Source organism: Choloepus didactylus, chromosome 14, assembly GCF_015220235.1.
Source record: "Choloepus didactylus isolate mChoDid1 chromosome 14, mChoDid1.pri, whole genome shotgun sequence".
NCBI lineage: Eukaryota > Metazoa > Chordata > Mammalia > Pilosa > Megalonychidae > Choloepus > Choloepus didactylus.
This window is the reverse complement of record NC_051320.1, coordinates 97,784,804-97,803,065: the sequence shown is the minus strand read 5'-3', so window position 1 is coordinate 97,803,065 and position 18,262 is coordinate 97,784,804. Positions and strand designations below refer to the sequence as shown.

Genomic DNA, 18,262 nt, shown 5'->3' with positions numbered 1-18,262 from the left:
CCTCCTGTGGGAAACACGACTCAGTCTGCAGTGTTCAGTGTGTGTGTGAATGTGCGTGCACATGTGTGTGTCTCGGAGCGCATTCCCCGGGAGGGTTAGAGGAAGGCTGATCTCCAGGCTCTCTGCCCTGCGTGGAGCTCGGGCTGGGACCGGGGTGTCTGCGACCTCGGCTGATGATGCCTTTGCCCCTCCGTGTGCCCCCGAGCTGGTCCCTGACCTCTCCCCACCCCACCTGCCAGGTGTCCCCACCTGCCTGAGAGGCGGTGGCCTCCAGGGTCTCCCTAGAGGGGGCCCACGACTTCTTTCTTTCATGCCTCATTGGCTATTTCTGGGCCCTGTGACTTCCCCTCACTGTGCGGGGGGTTGGAAAATGAGGTTTTGCAGCTGAACATACTGCTGGATTGAGGAGACAGGCAAGAATTGACTGGGAAGGGGAGTGAGGGTACTGGGCGGGCTGCACGTGCACGGAGACACGCTGCAGGTCGATCACCTCCAGGCAGCCTCGGTGGTTGGAAACGAGCCAGTGGGAACGAGCCTGCCCTGCCAAACCCAAGCCCAGTTAGGCTCAGGCTCGTCCGCCAAGACTCCCACTTACTTTCATGCATGGTGATTGCACTTCTGACCCAAGAAGAAGATTCCTGCTCTTTATGCGCGTTCATTTGATTACATGTAGATGGGGGATTTTGTAATTGGTGCTTAATTGAATTCAAGGCTGGTGAGCAAAACCAAGCTCCTCCAAAAAGCCTTGTTTCCAACGTCACGTGAGAAAACTGTTTATTACAAGGCAGCAGCCGATGACAAACCACTGTACTCTTGAATTCACAGACTACAATCTTTTGAATTATTAAAACAAACAATATTTCAGAAAATTATTTTTTCCATTTGAAAACGATTTTAAAAACTTGTCTTCATGCTACGAGGCAGAGCAGGCCCAGCTGCTCGGGGTCTTCCCCCAGAGTCTGCCCCTCCCCTGGGAGCGATGGTGAGTGGAGGGTCCGCGCTCGCCTCTCCCACCAGAGCTGTTTGCCCGACGTTTTCGTCACGTGTGGCTGAACTGGTGACTGGGCGTTAATTGCGGAAGAGCTGCAGATGTTTGAGGGCTGTATTTTACCCCAACAAATCGCAGCACCTGTTCCACAGAGAATACGGGAATAGGGGGGTGCAGAGATGGAGCCACAGGGCCAGGGGCCGCCTGCCCGTCCGGTGGGGTCCAGCCCTCCCCAGAGTCCCTGCTTGCCATGGGCTGCCACCAGGCACCCGGCTGAGAGTGGCCTGTGCTGGGGGCCAGGCGTGGGGCTCCCCGGAGCTGCTCCCCACGGCCGGCCAGAGGTGAGAGTGGGGCCTTGACCGTTTCCTCAAAATTGCCTGCTTGGGGTCCTGGGGGGCCTGCACCTGGCAGCCCTCCCGCAGGGACAGGGAAGGCTTCCCACAGCAGGCCCAGGGGCCACCGTGGGGATTTGGGATGAGCTTTGCTCCATCAGCCCTTAGCAGTTGGGGCTACCTCAGCTGGCGCGGCAGGCAGGTGGGCAGGGGTGGCCGGATGGGCATCGGGGCCTGCAAGGAGCAAAGCGGAGGGGGTGGCGGCTTCTGCACCCTCTTCAGGTGAGCCCTGTGCAGGGTACTCAGGGTGGAACAGACACGCTGCAGGCTTGGGGGTGCAACGTCCCCCCCGGCCTCCACCCCTGTGGGGAAACTGGTTTAGCCAGAAGGGGCTGCGCTGAGGGCAGGGGAGAACGGACTGGATTGGAGGCACACTCTGAGCCCCTCTGCCCCTTCCCCAGGGGTCTCTGGGCCCTGCTGACTGGCTCTTCCTCTGCCACATCCCTGTCCCTGTGCCTGCAGCCTGGCCACTGACCACAGGCCACTTTCCTTCCCTGCAGGGACTGGAGATCCGCATGCCCCCTGCAGCATGGGGCTGGGGGGAAGAAGTGACAAAGGACAACTGGGGACACCGAGGCAGGTCCAGGGAAGGTCCCATCATGTGGCCAGTCCTAGGTGCCCTGGACCCAGGCCAGGAGGAGCCCCGGAGGCCCACACCCCAGCCCCCTCCCCTGGCAGTGCACTTCCTTCCTTCCCTCTGTGGTGGTTTGAAGCTGTTATGTCCCCAGAAAAGGCCATATTCTTTTAATCCATTCCCGTGGGTGCAGACCTGTTGTGGGTGGGAACTTCTGATTGCATTATTTCAACTGAGTTGTGACTCACCCCATTCAGGGCGGCTCTTAAAACTCCTACTGGAGGCCTTTATAAGAGGATAAAAGCACAGAGAAGCTGAGAGATGAAATTGAGAAGCTCACAGAAAAAGCCCCAGAGAAGCTGAGAGGAGGCACTGAAGCCAGATGCTAAAGCGATGGAACCCGGGAGAGAAGGACCAGCTGACGTTGCTGTGCGCCTTCCATGTGCCAGGGGAGCCAAGCTTGCCAGTAGCCAGACTTCAGAGAAGCTATCGTCCTGTTGCTGCCTTAATGTGGACATTTGTCACAGCCTTAGAACTGTAAACTGTAAGCTAGTAAGTCCCCTTTGTTAAAAGCCAGCCCATTTCTGGTATACCGCATTTCCTCAGCTTTACCAAACCAACACACCCTCCACCAGGCCCTGCGGGGGCTCCCCGTGGTCAGCCTTTGAGGCCCTGGGTGTGGTGCCGCCGGGGCCGGGGTCCCTGCAGGTCTCAGGTGAGGGGACACCTGCAGGGCCAAGAGTGGACGGGCTGGGGGAGGGGCAGGAGGACACAGGGGCCTCAGGGCTGAACCCAGAAACAGGCTTCCAGCCCAGCCCGGGACCACCTCCAGCAGGGGTCTGACTGCCAGGGAGGCTCAGCCCCCGCAGCCCTGACCCCCTCACCGAGCTCAAGGACAGCAGAGCCGCCAGCAGGAAGACCGGGCCCATCACACCTCTGGGTGCAGGTGCTGGGGTGGGGTGGGGTGGGGGGCTCTGTAGCTCTGCCGGGAAGACCCTAAGGTCTAGCTCACGGGGGGCTCCTCACTTCCACTGTGGCTTGGCAGCTGCTCCCACCCTTCTCCAGGAGGTCCAGAGGAGGGGGGCAGTGCACAGTCTCCCCACAGCCTGCATACCATCCTCTGCCTCTTCCTGGCCAGCCCACCAATGCCGGGGAAGAGACCCCCACCCTCAGACCTGGGGGTGAAATGCACCCCTACCCTCTTGTCCCCACCACGTCCCTTGCTAGAATGAGGCTCTCACATCTCTTTGCTACCCTTAGGGGACAGGAACCTCAAAATTCCCCTCCCTACCCCACAGCTGCCTTATTGGCCACGTCAGGAGATGTTTTGGTGGTTGTAACTGTGGGCCGGGGGGCTGGTGGCATCTGGTGGACGGAGGCCAGGGATGTGCTAAACATCCGACAGTGCACAGGGCAGCGGCTCCCCACGAAGACAGACCTGGCCCCGAAGGTCCACGTGCTAAGGCCAAGACACCCTGGGGTGAGCATTGCCTTCCACTGCTCCCAGCCCCCAACTCTGCTTCTCCACGCCATGCCCACCCTCCGGGGATCCTCTCAAGGGTGTAGGGGTGGAGACCCTGCTGCCCTAAAGGCCTGGGTGGTTTGTTCCCAGGCACATGAGCCCCGTCCTGGGGGAAGAGGCAGGAATTGGTTTGCAGGGCTTTCCCTCCCCCCGTGGGGTTTCAGATCTCAGGGTGCCACCCCTCATGCCCAGCTCTGGACCCAGTGGGCGATACGTGAGGAGAGGAATGAAGTGAGGGGGACAGAGACCCCAGAACCCACCAGCGGGTGGGGGGAAACTGAGCCCGGAAGGAATGGGGTGAGCCAGTTATCTGTCTTGGGAGTGCAGGGCACTATCCCACAGAGAGCCCCCCGCCGCCTGGCACCCGGACCCCTCAGGGGCTTTGGAGACCCTGGGCAGGGCCTGAGAGGGGAGCTTGCCTCCTCCACCGTCTCTGGGTGCAGATGGCCCTCCCACCCCCCACTCGGCTGTCTCCCCAAATGCATGTATGCCTATTACAGCTATCACCAACCTTATCATGTAAAGGATGCGTAGCACTTTACAAATAATAAAAAATCCACTAGCCTACTGTCATTTCCACAGGGTGGAGTGATTCTCTCCATCATAGCCTTTATATCACATGTATTGATTTGTTTCTTTTTTACAAAAGTAGTTAGAATAAAAAATAAAATGGGGAAATACTGGAAAGCACAAAGAAGAAAAAATGGTCCATAATTCATCATCCATAAATAAACCTGTTAATATTTTGTTGCTCCAGTTAAAATCTACCTTTATCACTTAGCCGCATATTGTGAACATTTTCCCATGGCATTAAATATTCTTCTACAACCATATTTTTAATGACTGCATAGTATTCCACTGTTGAAGTCATCCCCAGTTGTTGGACATTTAGGTTACTTCCAGTTTTTTGCTACTAAAATTAGCCATGATAAACTCCATTTTCACAATCTGTTTGGAAGGAATTTGGTAACAAATGGCAAGCATTAAAAAAATTGCCTTCCTTGGTTCAGTAATTCAAACATGGAACACTAAGGAAAAAGCTCTGTTGTTTATTTTGTGTGCTGGTTTGAATCTATTATGTCCCCCACAAAAGCCATGTTCTTTAATGCAATCTTGTGGGGGCAGACTTATTAGTCTTTTTTTAGGGTGGAACCTTTTGATTAGGTTGTTTCCATGGAGACGTGACTCACCCAACTGTAGGTGAGACCTTTTGATTAGATCATTTCCATGGGGGTGTGGCCCCACTCATCCAACGTTTAGTTCACTGGAGTCTTCTAAGAGAGCTCACGGAGAGAAGGAGCTCAGAGAAGCTGAGAGAGACATTTTGGAGAGAAACTAAGATATGTAATCCAGAGTTTGCCCCTGGGAGAAGTGAAGAGCTAACACAGACCTGGACACTTGGAGACGCTGACAGAACAACATTTGGAGATAGTAAGTCAAGAGATGAAACCCAGAGTTTGCCCTGGAGAAGCTGAAGAGGACCCCCAGATGCTTAGAGAGAAATGCTCCAGGAGAACCAAGCAGAGAGCTGAGACAGAGAAAACCTCTGTTAGCTGGGAAGGCACGTGGCTGGCATCTGCTGATCCAGTTGTGTTCCAGCTCCTCTTGCAGCTCCTGTGCTTTCTTCAAAATGTTGCTCTTGGGGTTTTTTGTCCTTTCTTAGCTTCTCCGGAGCAAACACTGGGCTAGCATCTCCCAAGCATCAGCACAAGTCTGCTTTCAGTGGCCGTCTCCAAAATGTCTCTCCAAGCTGCAGCTGCTCTGAGGTACTTCTGTTTGTGAGCCCCTTTACAAGACTCCAGTGAACTAATCAAGGCCCACGCTGAATGGGTGGGGCCACACCTCCATGGATATTATCTACTCAGAGTTATCACCCACAGTTGGGTGGGTCACATCTCCATGGGAGCACTCAAAGGATTCCAACCCAATCAACACTAATAAGTCTGTCCCCACCAGGTTGCATCAAAGAACATGGCATTTTGGGGGGCATAATACATCCAGACTGGCGCACTATCATCTATCCCTGAATCTATCTATCCAATCCATCATCTTCTGTCTATCTATCTATCTACCCATGTATCCATCTATCTACTTACCTACCTATCTTCATCTATCTATCTATCTATCTATCTATCTATCTATCTATCTATCTATCCATCCATCCACCTATCTAGTATTTCTACTACCTACCTACCTATCTTTATCTATCTATCTATCTATCTATCTATCTATCTATCTATCTATCTGTCTGTCTAATCTTTCTATCTACATAATCTATCATTTACCTGCCTAATGTATCATCTATTTTATTGTGGCAACATCTGTATAACATAAAATTTGCCATTTTAACCATTTTTAAGTATACAATTCAGTGACATTAATTACATTTACAAGATTGTGCTGCCTTCACCACTACCCATTACCAAAACTTTTTCACACCCCAATAAGCCATGTCTCTGATTATTTACTTTGATCTTCAATTTACTCCCGATTTGGCTACTCAGAGCCTCTTAAAACCAGCTTCATGTGCTCTGCCGTGTCCCCATCACCCACTGGGCACTTCCTGATTTATGGCACAATGAAGGTTTCAAGCTCATCCATTCTTTCCCCAATTCAGCCCTGGCATCAGCCATGGTTCCTCCTAGCGGACAGCGGTATTGGAAACCAAGCCCCAGCCCTAGGTATGCTCCTGGGCGGTCGCCGCTCCCAGGCTCTCTCCCAGACACAGCGTCTTCACTTCTGCACCCGCGACTGTGTCTACACCTGTCTACATTTGCTGAAGCCACGCGTTCAGGCCCACACCATCAAGTGCAGCGCACAGTGGGGGCTCTTCTCGTCCCCTCTCTTCCCACAGGGAGACACCGGGCTCCACTGCCCTCAGTGCAGTGCTGGTTTGCTCCGTCCTCCTGTGCGCAGCACATTCCCGGCTGCCCCAGAGCTCGGGTGCTTCTGTGTGTGCCCTGAGCCCTGGCCCGGACGCCGTTCCTCCCGCTCCAGCTCCTGGCAGGTCTCCGGTGTCGCTCAGCCCACAGAGGCTCTTCACGTGAATGTCTTTCCCTTTATGGCTGCGTCTTGGGTCTTGAGAAAGCTTTCCCCACCCTGAGGGTATGGGGCTGCTCTCCCACGTCATCTTCTAGAAGCTTCTTGGTGCTGTCACTTCACATGCTGGAGGCTGACGTTTGTGATGGGTCATGCAGGTTGTTCAGTCTCCTTGCCTTTTCCTTTTATTCTTTCTTTTTATTTTGCCATACAGATCCTCAACTGACTCAGTAATGCTGATTAAGAACACCTTCCTTCCCTGCTGCCTGCATAGTGTAAACATGACTCACATGTGCATCTGTTTCTGGACATTTTGCAGTTTCATTTTTCTCCTTGTCTATCCCCGTCCCCAAAACACATTGCATAACATGGTGGCTTTATGCATCTTCATACTGGACAAAGCTCTCGGAATTTCCACCTGCTCCAGTCAAGTTCAAAGACAAAAACAGAAACATCCCACTGAGTCTAAAGATGAGCCCCAAGACACTGACACTCGTAAACAATGGAGACCTTCAAACCAAGAAAGGATCTTCTTTCTTCACTTATTTAGGTTTAAAAATGTCTCTAAATGAAGTGTTGTAACCGTTTTGTAGAGGTCCTTAGCATATTTCCTTAGGTAGTTGATGCTCATAATCTTAACTGTACTTATAGCTTACACTTTGTCTTTAATTTTCATTTTGCTAATTATTTGTGGCTAGTAAATAGGAATATACTAATTTCCCCCCTATTTTAACAACTTTTAAGTGTATACTTCAGTGGTATTAATTACACTCAGAATATTGTGTAACCATCACCATCACTCGTTACTATGACCATTTCATGACCCCCAAAAGCGACTCTGTTTTCTTTAAGGAAAAACTCAGCATTTCCCCCACTCCCCTGGTAACCTGTGATATGCTCCCTGTCTCTTGTCACTTGCTTACTCTAGGTATTTCATATAAATGGAATTGTACAATATTGGTCCTTTTATGTCTGGCTTATGTCATTCAGCATAATGATTTTGAGATTCAACCAACTTGCAGTGTGAAATATAATTAATTTTCCTGTATTGATTTATATCCAGCCATTTTACTGAACTCTCTTATTAGTTCTAATCATGTGTGTGTGGATACTTTTGAGAAGTGGCCAGCTGGGTGGTCTGTGACCCCTTCCCTCACAGATAAGACTAAACACTGTCCTTCCACAGCTGGCTGTACACCCCGTGTGGACCTGCCATCTCTGCTCACAGGGCTTCTGTAAACTCTCCCATCCATGGGCTCGCCTCACTCCACAGGCCCCATCCTACATTCCCTCCTCTTACGGTAAATGAAGTGTGGCCTTGGGATCGGGCACTGACATGCCACAGTCTCACTGCACACCCAGTCCCAGAGAAGTGGTTGCTTAGTAGAAGGGAGAAAGGCTGCTGAGGGCTCGGTCACCAGGCTGGGGATGAAGAGGGGGGCATGCCGTTCTGGGTGCAGTGATCACCCTAGGCCAGCGGCTAACACATGATATGGGGTCCCCCAGAGCCACAAAACAAAGGTCCAGAAACCAAGGGGTGGAGAAGGGATTGGCCTGTTTCATTTATGGGACCTCTCTCCATCATCTCTACAACCTTGGGCTCGATGGGCTTGGGGCTCAAAATGTTCCAGGGAGGACCAAGGATATGTGGGTCATGGTTCCACTGAACTAGAAGCTGAGACCACCTCCCTGGCCATTTGGGGCCCCTCAAGACAGATAAAGGGGTCACTCTACAAGCCGGGGTGTTTTCCCTGATTACTATGGGGACGTCAGGGTGCAGCTTCACAACAGAGTCAAGAATGACTATGTCTGGGCTCTGGACCCACGGGGACACCTCCTAGCACTCCTTTTCCCAGTGGTCTTGTTCAACGGAAAATTGTGGTGTGCCCACAAAGACATTGTGAGTGCCCATAAGGACACCATGGAGTGCCCATGAAGACACTGTGGTGTGCCCACAAAGAAATCATGGAGTGCCCATAAGGGCATCGTGGAGTGCCCATGAAGACATTGGGTTATGCCCATGAAGACACTGTGATGTGCCCATGAAGAGAGGGCCACCAAGGATCCTGAAGCTGTGGGACTGAGGTCGTGATGCTGGCAGATGGTAAGGGGAACGTGGGCTGCACTGTGTTAAAATGAGGCTGGTGTCAACCTAGATCTCACAGTCAGGCGCAGAAGTGGGCTGCGGAAGCTATGCCATGCGGTTTCTCTCTCCCCCGCTCCCTCATCATACGGAGGCAGCGTTCCGACCCAGGACTGAGCAGTCGTCATCTGCGGCATCTGCGAACCGTGTCTCCTGTTTGGGGACCCAAGACCTTCTCCCCATCCTGGGTGGTCTGTTTGCCCCTCCAGACCCTCCGTCTGCCTCCCCACTCTGCTCTGTGCCCTGGGGGGCTGCAGGGAGAAGGGTCCTTGCCCTCGGCCCTCCCTCAAGGGAAGTAAGTGGGAGGAGCCCAGGACCTGTCCCTGCCCGTGTCCCCTCCCGAGGGCGGCCGCTGGCCCTGGGACCTGGCCACTGTCCGCACCTGCTGCTCCAGCTGTTCTGGGGCCAAGGGCTTCCGTGAGGCACTTCCAAGCACCGCTGGGCACTGCCAGGTGCGTCTGTGTCACCTGAAGCTTTCTCTTAAGCCCACACCTCGTGGAGCCCCTTCGTTAAACTCTTCAGTCCCTCCCCTGGACGCACAGGCTGTTTCCTGCGGGGCTCCCACAGCTCCTCCTCACCACGCAGGCTTTGGTTAAAGGCTACCTCCCCGGAGACGCATCACTGGCCGCTGCCCCGTCTCCACCACTCACCCCCACACCTCACTTCTCCGACACGGGTCTCAGAGCCCTCCCCACCAACTGACATTTGCCCGTGACTTATTCCCCCACCTGCTATGAGCTCTGGAAGGCAGGGGTCCATCTTGTCTTCGTGCTGCCCTCGGGGTTCTGCCCCGTCAGTGCCATGTAAGCACAAACACGCGCTGGGTGAGCAGCCAGGAGAACCTTCCTGGTTTTGACACAAGGGAGAGGCCCCAGAGCTACACTGACCCCCATGTTGGCTGCTGGGACCCGTGGAGGCCTGCCGGGCAGTCGGGGAGTGAGCCCCAAGCATGAGCCCACCCTCCAGTTCTCTGGGTGCTTTTCTCCCAGAAGTAAAGCGACTTTTAATTTTTAACTTGTGAATAGTGGCCCAAACAAGGCCAGCTGCTGGTGCTGGCAAGATGGGAGGTAAAAAGATGCAAAAGACACTACCGGCAGGAGAGAGATGCTTGAGTCAAATTAAAGAGCAGATTCTGCTGTTGGTGAAAGTTTCTGTTTGCCATCCCAGAAGCCAGAGACATGAAAGAAAACCTTTGGTGAGCTGGGAAAGGGGAGTTGTGGTCAGAGGCCGCCCACAGGGAGCACACCCAGCATTGCACACCGGGAGAAACACAACCCAGGGCAAATACACCCCTCCGTGTGTCCCCGGGCCTCAGGATGCTGCACATGAAAATGTCAAGGCTAAAATGTCATCCACCTAATAAGCAAAGACTTAAGAAAATTAGAGTGCACAATGCTAATGAAAGTGAGATTAAATGTTCACCATCAAATGCACTTGTGAGAATATAAACTGGTGAAATATTTGGAAAGCATTTGGCATTATGTGTTAGGAAGCTAGAAAAATACTCAGACCCTTTGTCCCAACAAGGGCAAGCTGGGAACTCCACCTTCAGGAAGTCATCTGTTTGTTCACTTATTCATTCATCAAATGCTTACTCAGCATTGAAAAAAAAACAAAAAACACCGAAATTTCTCTGCCCTAAGGAAACTTAAATTCTAAAGTGCAGGGGGACAAAATACATAACAAACAGAAAATAAGGAACGTGAAGTCGTTGGGAGTGCTGGTGCTTGCTGGAGAGAGAAGGAAGCAGAGCAGAAACCGCAGCTTTGAATAGCGTGGTCTGGGGGGGTCATGGGGAAGGGGACCTGTGACAGAGGCTGAGGAGAACGTGGGGGAGTCTTCCTTGGTGTGAGAAACAAGCACTGTTCCTAAAAAGGAATAAACGCTCACCCGATTGTGGAGAAGAAAAGAATTTATTCATGATCTTGCAAGAATGGGTGCCCAACCAAAATGTGGGGGTTGGTGAGCAGAACCATAGACCCAGCAGTGTTTATTCCCTAAGCCTAAGTGCAAGTCCCTCCCCTGTTTCTCCATTGGCTGGATACTCCAGAGGTTACATTCTATTCAACAAGCCTAACTAGCCCAGCAAATTTGAAACATGCAGCCTGCCCAAATTGGAAACATTTGAAAAAAAAGTCTCCTGTACAAACTTGGAACCTTTGAAACAAGTCTCCAGCCCTCTTTCCTTTGTTCTTGAACTGCAGAGCCAGTCTGAGCTAGTTTGGTAACAACTTATGAAGCTGTTTAAGGAACATCTACCCCCTCCCCCAGTCTCCACCTTGTAAAGACAGTGGGCGGATAAACAGGAGGACTGGCCATGGATTATAACTTGGCTTCTTGATCTTCTGCCATTCCCCTGAGCTGCCCCCACCCTGTGTGAAAGCTAAACTTAATCTAATTCTCACATGGGGATTTCTGGGAAGGGAAGAGCCTCCAGTGTGGGTTGGGCCTGGGGAGTCCCGAGTCAGGGGGAGGGCTGGGCACCAGTGTGAGGGGCTAGGGCAGGGGGCTGGGCAGCCATGGAAGGAGGCTGGTGGGTGCCGACTTACCCCGACTGTGTGTGAACAGGTGGGTGCAGGAGCCGGGACCCCTCAGAGCAGGAGGCCGCGGAGCTGGAGAGAGCAGTGACTGTTTTCCAGACCTGTTTTGAAGGTTAGATCAGATTTCCTTAAGATAAAGAAAACCCTGTTGTGCCGGTTTGAGTGTATTGTGTCCCCCAAATGCCATTATCTTTGTAGTCTTGTGTGGGGCAGAAGTTTTGGTGATGGTTGGATTTGCTTGGAGTGTGCCCCACCCAGCTGTGGGAGATGATTCTGATGAGATGTTCTCATGGAGGTGTGGCCCCGCCCATTCAGGGTGGGCCCTTATCGGTGGAGCTATATAAATGAGCTGACTCCGGGGGAAGAAAGAGAGTGCAGCTGGGAGTGATGTTTTGAAGAGAAGCAAGCTTGCTGGAGAGGAACGTCCTGGGAGAAAGCCGTTTTGAGGCCGGAGCTTTGGAGCAGATGCCAGCTGCCTTCCTAGCTAGCAGAGGTTTTCCGGAGGCCATTGGCCATCCTCCGGTGAGGGTACCCGATTGCTGACGTGTTACCTTGGATGCTTTGTGGCCTTAAGACTGTAATTGTGTAGTGAAATAAATCCCCATTTTATAAAAGCCTATTCATCTCTGGTGTTTTGCATTCTCCAGCATTAGCAACTAAGACAGATTTTGGTACCAGAGAAGTGGGGTGCTTTTGCTGCTGAGTCTGCAAATACCAAACATGTTGGAGCGGCTTTTCAAATGGATAAGGGGAAGACTCTGGAAGTATTGTGAGGAGCTTGGTAGAAAAGGCCAAAACTGCTTTAAAGAGACTGTTTGTGGAAATATGGACTCTAAAGATACTTCTGATGAGGACTTGAGCAGAAATGATGAATGTGTTGTTGCAAACTGGAAGAAAGGTGATCCTTGTTTTAAAGTGGCACAAAATTTGGCAAAATTGAGTCCTGGTCTCAGATGGAAGGAAGAATCTGGAAGCAATGACCTGGAATACTTAGCTGAGGAGATCTCCAGACTACGTGTGGAGGACATAACCTGGCTTCTCCTTGCAGCTTATAGTAAAATGCGAGCAGAGAGAGATAAACTTAGAACTGAACTCTTGGGTTCAAAGAAACCAGAAGTTAATGGCTTGGAAAATTACAGGCTTCCAGGGGGTGGAATCCCAGAAGCTACAGCCCAACATGAGGATGTAACCAAACATGGAACCCAGCCGCCATTTCAGTACAAGCCAAGATTGGAAAAGGAGTTAAGCAGAAAGGATTTGTGGAAAGTCCTATTGTCTGATGGCTTTGACCCTTGCATGCTTCATGCGAAGCCAACAGAATTTTTGCGAGATCTTTATAGACAGAGCCATTGCCGGTCTGGACTGGAGGAGACAGACAAGGAAAAAATTAAAGGAAAAATCTCTTCAAAGACAGAGCCATGGAGGTTGAGGTCTGGAGTCAGGAGGTCTTGGGCTGGGAGAGCGGAGCAGCCCACATGCATGGAAAGGGTGAGTTTGCCCTGGAGGTCGAGGGCGGGCTTTCCGCCTCGATGCTCTGGTAGAGTTTTGCCACCTCAGGTCCCAAAGAGGGTGGAGCACATTCCCAGGAAATTGGGGAGAGCCTGGCTGCCACCACACTGTTCTGAAGGGGTTGAGCGTGTGCCCCGGAGATGGAAGGGAATCCGGAGCTGCCCCAAGGTTTTAGGAGGGTGGAGCCGAGAAGGTGGTCTCCCCAATGTGTGGAAATGTTGGAGCACTCACCTAAGTGTTTGGAGAGGAACGGGCTGCCGAAAAGGCCCTTAGGAAGGGTTAGGCTCCCGCTCTCTCAAGCCCCAAGGATGCAACGTCGTTCTGTAAATGACTCTCAGACTTTGAAATCTAATGGAGTTTGTCCTGCAGGTTTTAGGAACTGTTTTGGTCCTGTTAACCCTGTTTTCCTTACTGTTTCTCCTTATGGCAATGGAAATGTTTATCCTATGAATGTCTCTCCTTTGTATATTGGAAGCACATAACTTGTTCTAGGTTCACAGATCCACAGCTAAAGGAAAATAATGCCTTAGGACTGACCATGTCTAAATTGATTTTGATGGGATTTTGTACTTAACTTTTGTTACTGAAATGATTTAAGTTTTTGTGATGTTGTGATGAAATGAATGTATTTTGTATTTGGAAAGATAATGTCATTTTGGGTTCCAGGGGGTGGAATGTGCCGGTTTGAGTGTATTGTGTCCCCCAAATGCCATTATCTTTGTAGTCTTGTGTGGGGCAGAAGTTTTGGTGATGGTTGGATTTGCTTGGAGTGTGCCCCACCCAGCTGCGGGCAATGATTCTGATGAGATGTTCTCATGGAGGTGTGGCCCCGCCCATTCAGGGTGGGCCCTTATTGGTGGAGCTATATAAATGAGCTGACTCCGGGGGAAGAAAGAGAGTGCAGCTGGGAGTGATGTTTTGAAGAGAAGCAAGCTTGCTGGAGAGGAACGTCCTGGGAGAAAGCCGTTTTGAGGCCGGAGCTTTGGAGCAGATGCCAGCTGCCTTCCTAGCTAACAGAGGTTTTCCGGAGGCCATTGGCCATCCTCCGGTGAGGGTACCCGATTGCTGATGTGTTACCTTGGATGCTTTGTGGCCTTAAGACTGTAATTGTGTAGTGAAATAAATCCCCATTTTATAAAAGCCTATTCATCTCTGGTGTTTTGCATTCTCCAGCATTAGCAACTAAGACACCTGTCCAAAAAAAAAAAAAAAAAAAGCACAAAATAACAAAAAACTGGGAAACGGTTAAGGAGATTATTTGGCATGCAAACAATGGAATCTCTGAATATTTCCCAGCACTGAAGTGTGACCCTGAGGAATTATTTTCCACGAAATCTGGGACGCTGCCTTTGTGTGATGCTCAGTGGACAAATGCATCATGGAGAAAACATCCAGAAAATGCACAGGCGGGAGCCCCCACCCACCTCGGGCCCAGGGCCCCTGCTCTCCCCACCCACACCCCTGTGGGCCGCACTCACTCACCCGACAGCTCCTGGCTGAGGTCCAGGGCCGAGCCCTGCCCGGGCGCCGCGCTGCCTGTTCTTCTCCAGCAGCCCCCACGGCACGGTCCTCGTCGGTCATGCCACCCCCTGTGCCTCAGTTTCCCCTTTTGTGGGGTAGGGACAACCCCCGCCAAGGGGAGTGAGGAGTTAATGCCTGGGCAGTTGGCCCCGCGTGTGCCAACCTCCGTGCTTGCTGTAACAGTCCGACACCATCATAACTGTACCCCCAAACCTGACAGGGTGGGCCAGCAGCCCCTCAGCAAGGGAGAGGAGGGGAGGGGAGAAGGGGAGAGGGAGATGGAGGGGAAGGGGCAGAACCAGGGGAGCTTTCCCTCCTGGGCACAGGATTAGAGGAGCTGAAGCCAGTGACCTGGGGCTGGTGGACAGACTGGGGGGGGGGGGGCACAGGAATTGGGGGTGGTTCTGAGACCTCCCAGGCCAGGGTCACTATTTGGACTGGACCCTGAGGACGCTGGGGAGCCACGGGGGCCGTGAGGCAGCCAGCAGGGGTGACGCTAACCAATGCTCCGCTGGTAACACTGACTTAAGCTCCTTCAATTAAAATTAAAGTGACTTTAACTCGTCCCTGCTCCTCGTGCAAGGACACTGAGAGTGGGGTGGCCACCCCTGCTTTCCAGACGGGGACACTGAGGCCGGGGAGGCCTCGGGACCCTGCGTTTCCTCTGCCCCGTCCCGGGAAGCCGGGGGTCCTGCCTGGCTCCTGCTGCCCGCCGGGGGTGGGAGGAGGGGAGGGAGTGGGGGAGCTGGTGCAGGGGAGGGGAGGAGCCGGGCTCTGGGTTTCGGTTTCCTGGAGGCCTGGGGGAGGCACAGAGGGTGGGGTGTGTGGGGGGTGCCAAGCAGGAGGAGGGGAGGGGGTGGAAAGTGAGGGGGAGGGGCCGGGCTCTGGGTTTCGGTTTCCTGGAGGCCTGGGGGGGTGGGGGTGGGCTCAGCCCACAGTGAGGTCCGGGAGGGCAGAGGACAGGGTGGGGCAGCCCTGTGGTCACTCAGCCCCCATCCCTGGGCAGTCCCCTGGGTCTGAGGAAGATTCCAGAGGCCCCAGCCCAGACTTTGGGATTTGCAGGGTGAGCTCCCTGCCTCATCCATGCCAGGAGGCAGGGACCAGGAGGCCAGGGTCTCTCCCGCTGGGGAAACTGAGGCCCAGGGCGGCCTTGCCCATGGCTGGGCAGTGGGGCAGGGAAGCCCGAGGGTCTCCTGGAGCCTTATCCCCCACCCATCTCCTCGGGCCCCTGGGCATGGTGGGAGGGGTCGGAAGGAGGGTGGGAGGAGCTGCGTGTCCCAGGGCAGGGGCCAGGGCTCCGGAGGGGAGAGTCCAGCCCACAGGGCCAGGGGGCCCAGAGAGGACGCTGCAGGGGGCCCTGCCTCCGGAGCCCACACTGACCACACTGACTGCTCTCTGTCTGCCCAGGGCCTGGGGTCTCGCCCGCTGCAGGGAGACAGCGCCCAGGAGCACAGGCCCGGGCAGGGCACCTGAGTGACACCTGCACCGGGGCCCTGCTTGTCCCGTGAGCCTGAAAGAAGCGGGGAAAGAGCCGCCATCTGGGACTGCCCCAAAGCACCCTACAACAGGGCCGGCCGAGAGAAAGAGGAGCTAAAGCCACCCAACGCCAGGCGTGTTTATGAGGCGAGCGGAGAGCTGCAGCCACCTTGCTATGGGCCCGAGGCGGCAGGACGCTCCCTCGAGTATGTCCACACCTGTGGCCACCGCCTGCAGATGATCTATGGCTGTGGGGACCACAGCAGCTTGAGCGTGCTCTCACCAATGCCCAGGTGTCCCCCAGACTTGCCCCCGTCCCCCTCCTCGGGCAGCCCTCCCAGAACACCCTGGAGAGAGGCCGAGCCTCAGCCAGATGGGAGATGCCGCGTCATCACGGTCACCCGGAGCAGCTGCACAGTCTCCCCAGCCCCCTCTGTTGCAGGAGTCCCCGGGCCATGGGCAGGAGGGGGTATAGCTTGTAAAGCGTTTATTTTCCCCTTCTGTTTTCAAGGTGCACCAACAATTTATATAAATGTAAAAAATAGGTCTAATTGCCACAGTATCTAGAAGCTCATTTACAGTGTTTTTTTCCCTCCAGCTGCCCCACCCCACGAACCACCGCAGGTCGTCACCCACTTGATCCACGAGTTGTGGTTGTTCTTGCAAGAGAGCAAAGGACTCGCCCACCTTGGCTTTTTCTTCCGGAACACGGACACAGCCCCCCGTTTTTAACATGGTGCATGCGTGCTGAGGACCATGTAGTTCTGCACCCACCTTGCGTGGAGCCACGGTTTCCTGAGTTAGTGCCGGGGTGGGGGGCTGCGCTCGGATCCCTGAGGGCCGTGGCCACAAACCGTCAGGGTTCTGTCTACAGCTTGATGTCCACACTCCTCCTTCAGGTGCAAAACAGAGATGAAAGAGCCCCACCGAGAGAGCGCGGCCCTGCGGCCCCTGCCTCTCCACACAGGTGCATTTACGGGCCTGGGGCTGTGCCCGATGTCCCGGGGAGGGGAGCACCCCAGGAAGCCGAGCCCACCTCTCCCAGCCCCTGGGGCAGCCCCGGCCCTGTGTGCACCCCACACCCACCGGGGCTCCATCGTGGAAACCAGTCACTGCTGTTAGGACAAGGCATGGGAGACATGGAGCCCAGAATATGGTAATAATTGGTTCATGGTCTTTTGTGGGGTTCTTTGTTCCAACACGTGGTCATATCCCCGGGGTAGGGGTCAGCCGAGCTAACCTGCCCCTGGGCTGGGCACAACCCCGCTGGAGGAAGGGGCTTCCTCTGGGGCATCGTGCCCTCCTGGTGGCTTTACTGGAAAAGGTCAGGCTGTGTCCCCGGGGTCCAGCTCCACCCCCGTGAATTAACAGCGTCACTAGTGATGTCGGTGGGGTTCAAGGTGGACGCTTCCTTCTGTGGTTCATGAATCCAGCTTTGGGCTCCCAGTCGCGACCCTGGGTCAGCCCACCAGGGCTCAGCCCACCAGAGGTCACCCCCCCTCCCCCACTGCACAAAGGCAAGAGGAGGCCCCTTGGATGCCCACCCCAGGCCCCGAGGCGTTCCGGTAGCTGGGGTGGTGGGGAAAGGAGTCGTAGCCTTAACTCAGGGCCCAGCCTGCCTCTGTCTGCTTGCACACTTGCACAGTTGTGCAAGGGCCGGCGCTGCCAGGATCCAGCCCGAGGCTGGCTGACCTCCCTCGGCAGGCTCTTCGTGAGGGTTTCTGAGGCTCCCTGGTGGGGCAACTCTCCATCCTTTAGGGATGTCTGCTGGAGAAGAGTTTGATCTCTTTGTTAAACAGGCCGTTTGTCCCCTGGAGCGATAGGCAAATGGAATGTCAGGCACCCCTCCCTCTGCGTCCCATCTTGTCTAGGGGTGCCGGTGAGGTGAGACCGGGGCCACTAGAAATGACGCCAGGCGGGCCGGACATGGACACTGCCCCCTCTAACCATGTGTGCTGGGTTGGCGTGTCTGCAGGGGATGCTCACATGAGTCCCCTAACTGTGCACAGGTCAGTGCACGGTGACACCCCGGCAAGGCCCTGCAGGAGCCAAAGCTCTGGGACCTCGTGTCGCAAGGCCCAGTGCCCCAGGCACAGATTTGGGTTGCTCCTGGCTGAAAGGGGGTACAGTCGTGGCTGACATGCTCAGTGGCCTCTCGGGGAGATGAACCCCCTCTGCCCCTTTCCATGTATCCTGTGGGCCATGTCTGTCTCGTCAGCCTCTCCACTGCCCGGGGCTTTGCTCTAATTGGTAACTGCTTCTCTGTTTCCAGGGAAGGAGGTCAGCTGATGGGGGGAAGGTTGGCCAATGGGGGGCTGGGATGGCCGATGGGGAAGGGTCAGCCGATGGGCGGAGGGCAGGGGGTGGGCCACCACTTGGAAGACTGTACCCTGCACCCCTGGATGTTGTAGGTGGTCCCAGATCAGCCCCCAACAAGACACACCTGTTTAGCAGCAGCTTATGGGCTCCCTGTTGGGCAACCCACATTGTTAACCCTCATGACTGCCCACGAATCAGTGCAAATGGTGAGCGGGTGTGGCTCGTGCATGAGAACCAGC

At 54.1% G+C, this 18,262-nt stretch overlaps 1 long non-coding RNA gene across 1 annotated transcript; it reads left to right on the top strand.

Annotated features, from left to right (window-relative positions):
- Positions 1-1,072: 1,072 nt before the first annotated feature.
- Positions 1,073-4,309, top strand: LOC119509667. The gene is made up of 2 exons (XR_005211740.1): positions 1,073-1,329; positions 2,212-4,309. It is a non-coding gene; the product is annotated as an uncharacterized LOC119509667 (long non-coding RNA).
- Positions 4,310-18,262: the final 13,953 nt, after the last annotated feature.